Genomic DNA, 5000 nt, shown 5'->3' on the forward strand with positions numbered 1-5000 from the left:
GCCAGCCACGATCGGGACGACGATGTCTCCACAGGCGTAACAAAGGCCTAGACATGGGCCGCCGTCTCAATCTGCATCGATCCATGCCCTAAGTCGATCGACGGACTGGCTTGTCATCGTTCCACATTTGTTTGGGGCACATCGTCGGCCCCCATCTGCTTCTCTCCCGAAGATTTCAAGCACTATTTGACTCTCTTTTCAAAGTTCTTTTCATCTTTCCCTCGCGGTACTTGTTTGTTATTGGTCTCTCGCCCATATTTAGCCTTGGACAGAATTTAGCGCCCGATTGGGGTTGCATTCCCAAATAACCCGACTCGTTGACAACACCTCGTGGTGCGACAGGGTCTGAGTGTAACGAGGCTCTCACCCTCTCTGGCGCCCCCTTCCAGGGGACCTTTGCCCGGTCTGCCGTTGAGGACACTTCTCCAGACTACAATTTGGACGTCGAGGATGCCCGATTCTCAAGCTGGGCTCTTTCCGGTTCGCTCGTTGTTATTAGGGGAATCCTTGTAAGTTTCTTTTCCTCCGCTTCTTGATATGCTTAAACTCAGCGGGTAGTCCCGCCTGACCTAGGGTCGCGTCGAGAGCGCCATTCTTTCGGGTATAACGCTCAAAGGGTCAGTGCATGAGTCCGTGGAGGCGGGGTTGAGGCCGCGACATGGTACTGAGGTTGGATCAACCACTGTAGTGTCATGATGACGTGCGCCGAGGACTCGAATTTAAGCCATCCACACGGCGGTGCGCATAGGAGGCCAACACGTGCCCTTGCCTGCACAACAAGTTGTGCCCTCGGCCAGAAGACTCGGTGGTTTGCGGGATCCTGTAATTCACACCAAGTATCGCATTTCGCTACGTTCTTCATCGATGCGAGAGCCAAGATATCCATTTCTGAGAGTCGTTGTGAGTACAAGAATGCTCCAAACCCCGCACACCGAGGCCGGGGCAAGGGGCAGGCAGATTTATTTCAAGTTCTTTTGCGCAACCTGCGCTGGGGTTTGGTTTAAGCGCGTCGAGGGGGAGGGGGCAGGAAAAAAGCATGTTTCCTCCCCGCCCCCGACGCGAACAATTGGTTCTTAAACGCATTTGCTGGTCGTTTGATGTTTAGGCATCATTAATGATCCTTCCGCAGGTTCACCTACGGAAACCTTGTTACGAATTCTCGTTCCTCTAAATGATAAGGTTCAGTGAACCACCCATGTTGCCGCGATCCGAACACTTCACCGGACCATTCAATCAGTAGGAGTGACGGGCGGTGTGTGCAAAGGGCAGAGACGTAGTCAACGCGAGCTGATGACTTGCGCTTACTGGGAATTCCTCGTTGAAGACAAACAATTACAATGATCTATCCCCATCACGATGAAATTTTAAAGATTACCTGGGCCTGTCGACCAAGGCTATAGACTTGTTGAATACATCAGTGTAGAGCGCGTGCGGCCCAGAAAATCTAAGGGCATCGCAGACTTGTTATTGCCTCAAACTTTCTTGGCCTAAGTGGCCATAAGTCCCTCTAAGAAGTTGGCTACAGAGGGGTACCTCCGCATAGCTAGTTAGCAAGCTGAGGTTTCATTCCTTAACGGAATTAACCAGACAAATCGCTCCACCAACTAAGAACGGCCATGCACTACCACCAATAGCATCAAGAAAGAGCTCTCAGTTTGTCAATCCTTACTATTTATAGACCTTGTAAGTTTCCCCGTGTTGAGTCAAATTAAGCCGCAGGCTCCACTCTTGGTGGTGCCCTTCTGTCAATTCCTTTAAGATTCAGCCTTGTGATCATACTCCCCCCGGAACCTAAAGACTTTGATTTCTCATAAGGTGCTGGCGGAGTCCTTAAAGTAACATCCGCCAATCCCTGGTCGGCATCGTTTATGGTTGAGACTAGGACGGTATCTGATCGTCTTTGAGCCCTCCACTTTCGTTCTTGATTAATGAAAACATCCTTGGCAAATGCTTTCACAGTTGTTTTTCTTTCATAAATCCAAGAATTTCACCTCTGACTATGAAATACGAATGCCCCCGACTGTCCCTATTAATCATTACTCCGATCTCTAATGTATACAGAGAGTAGGCTTGCTTTGAGCACTCTAATTTCTTCAAAGTAACAGCGCCGGAGGCATGACTCGGCCAGTTAAGGCCAGGAGTGCATCGCCAGCAGAAGGGACGAGCCGACCAGTGCTCACCATAGGTGGACCGATCGACCCAACCCAAGGTCTAACTACGAGCTTTTTAACTGAAACTACTTAAATATATGCTATTAGAGCTGGAATTACCGCGGCTGCTGGCACCTGACTTGCCCTCCAATTGATCCTTGTTAAGGGATTTAGATTGTACTCATTCCAATTACCAGACTCGAAGAGCCCGATATTGTAATTTATTATCACTACCTCCCCGTGTCAGGATTGGGTAATTTGCACGCCTACTGCCTTCCTTAGATGTGGTAGGCGTTTCTAAGGCTCCCTCTCCGGAATCGAACCCTAATTCTCCGTCATTCGTCACCACCATAGTAGGCCACTATCCTACCATCAAAATTTGATAGGGCAGAAATTTGAATAATGCGTCGCCGACACGATGCCCATGCGATCTGTCGAGTTATCATGAATCATTAGAGCAACGGACAGAGCCCGCGTCGACCTTTTATCTAATAAATGCATCCCTTCTAGAAGTCGGGGTTTGTTGCACGTATTAGCTCTAAAATTACTAGGTTATCCGAGTAGCATATACCATCAAACAAACTATAACTGATTTAATGAGCCATTCCCAGTTTCACAGTCTGAATTAGTTCATACTTACACATGCATGGCTTAATCTTTGAGACAAGCATATGACTACTGGAAGGATCAATCAGGTAGCATTCCTACACGACATTGCAGCTCATATGATAGCACCAACCGCCCTCCGACAGGACGACAACAGGCACTAAATCAACACGGGCCACGAGTGTCATTCGTTCAAGCAATATGCAGAGGCAACACGTTCGAGAGACTTCCCGAGCATATCATGCCGCCAAATGCATCGCATCTGAGAGAGCGAGCACCAACGATGTGGGCCGCAACAAGCCTTGGAAAGACTGAAGCGGAATGTGACGCGAGCTTTAGGGTTTGTCGTGCACCCAACTAAGGCTGCCGACAGAAAGGGACTAATGAGACGCGACACTTCCATCGCGTGAGGTACCAATGCAAGAACCGATCAATTTCAGCCGCTCGAAACACTTCTTCGGGGCACGTCAATGAAAAGGAGTCGACATTGATAGTTCGATGCCCAAGCACCGACCCTGCCAACCTAAACTACCAGATCACCACTCACGCGCCGTACGCCATCTGAGTCGAACAACACTCGACTATCCGCACCCCTACCCTACAGCAAGGATGCAGAGTCATCAAACGAGGCCGAGCACGCAACGTCGTGCACGATCGAACAACTCTCTCTCACAACTCTCCAATTTCATTCCAGTTTTTGCTTCGAGGCGACCCCTTCCATCCCATCAAACAAAGGAAAGACTGCAGGCCATCTAGTCTCGCGAGGGATAAGTCCATCTAGACCATGCAAGAAACCATGTGCTTTTGCATCGTCCAAACAAGCCCATCCTTTTAGCTCAACTCAACATCCTGCTATTTCTCTCCGTCCGACGCAAGGACGTGGACCTCTGACCGCGTCCAAGCCCCAAGCATATGTTGGTATTATGTTGCACACTATGCTTGGAGCATGGACACGGCGACAGGGGTACCCCCACGCCCCACCCATGCAGGCAAGTCGACCCCCCATATAGGGCATTCTGAATAATTTTTGGCCTGGCAGACTTGCATATGTCAAATGACGAGCTGTCACTCACTCAAAAAAACTCAAGTTTTATAGTGTCTCATGGCATGGACGTGATTGGACTATGATTGGGACACTCAAATTAGTGTGCAACACAAGTTTCATAATTTTTTAAACAATCAATAATATTTTATGAATATTTTATTATTAAATATTAAAAATAATAATAATATGGTTGGAGGTGGCAAAAAATTCTGATATCTTGTTACAATCATTTTTTTATGTTGTTTAGTTTCTAAAAAAAATTTCAAGTCAATCCGAGCATGGGAAGATAGATTTCACAATTCATGGTTGGTGTGTCCTAACATGCACAAGGTTGGTGTCAGTGCATACACGTTGTGTGGCTGTCCCAAGTCTTAGGTTGTCGCATTGTGTGAACATGATTGATCTTATATTTGGTAGACATCATTGTTTTATGTTTATGGGTTACCAACAAAAGATTCAAACAATCCTAACATTAGAACATAGAATTCATGTTTCATGGGTGTTACATTTCATGGCATGCACAAGGGTAGAGTCATGGCACATAGAAGGTCGGCGTCTCTGTGTTGTGTACCAACACTCTTTAAGCGAAAGAGTAATGTTTTATTGGAATGATTATTCTATCATTGTTAGTGAACATTAAAAGTTAGTATGTACGTTTCGTTTGGGTGTACAATATATGTGTTGCATGGATGGACTAGATATTCAAGCTTAAGCATTATTAGACCGGGTGACACCATGGTTCTCTTCAACCATGTGCAACTACAAAGCCTCACTAGTTAATATACACTTTACCCAATGATTTAAGAATAAATCCAATTTGAAGTTAGGCCTTTACAATATCTAATCTACTCCTTTCTTAATACATGCTAACCTCCATGGACAAACATAACCTTCATGTATCTTTGGGAAAAGGATTGATTTTGAGCGTTGGATGAGGGAGGAAGACACGTGGGGGATGGCGAGCATAGGGGTGATGCATGTCGTGCACAAATGCTAGTGTAAGGGTGGGCGGGTGGTCATCGGTGTGGGTATGGGCGATGCAGGGGGTGGGACATAGGCAAACATTGGCAAGGGGTCATGACGTGTGCTCGAGGATGTGTTGTGAGTGGCATTGGCTGCGCTCGGCAAGGGGGTGCTGCACTGGGTGAGATTGGGCGACGATGGGTGGGGCTAGTAGGTATGGGTGGCATTGGCACGCC

General features: G+C 47.3%; 3 pseudogenes; all 3 read right to left on the reverse strand.

Moving 5' to 3' along the window:
* LOC150030868 (25S ribosomal RNA) overlaps positions 1 to 578 on the reverse strand; it is a pseudogene marked incomplete at its 3' end in the record, with an annotated part of 3078 nt that extends 2500 nt beyond the window's left edge.
* Positions 579 to 753: 175 nt separating this feature from the next.
* LOC150030869 (5.8S ribosomal RNA) lies at positions 754 to 897 on the reverse strand (annotated as a pseudogene).
* A 215-nt stretch (positions 898 to 1112) lies between these two features.
* On the reverse strand, positions 1113 to 2848 carry LOC150030870 (18S ribosomal RNA; annotated as a pseudogene).
* Between the last annotated feature and the right edge of the window lie 2152 nt (positions 2849 to 5000).

This window comes from Benincasa hispida, unplaced genomic scaffold (genome assembly GCF_027475165.1).
Source record: "Benincasa hispida cultivar pf3 unplaced genomic scaffold, pf3_genome.v1.1 HicScf1610, whole genome shotgun sequence".
In the NCBI taxonomy this organism is placed as follows: domain Eukaryota; kingdom Viridiplantae; phylum Streptophyta; class Magnoliopsida; order Cucurbitales; family Cucurbitaceae; genus Benincasa; species Benincasa hispida.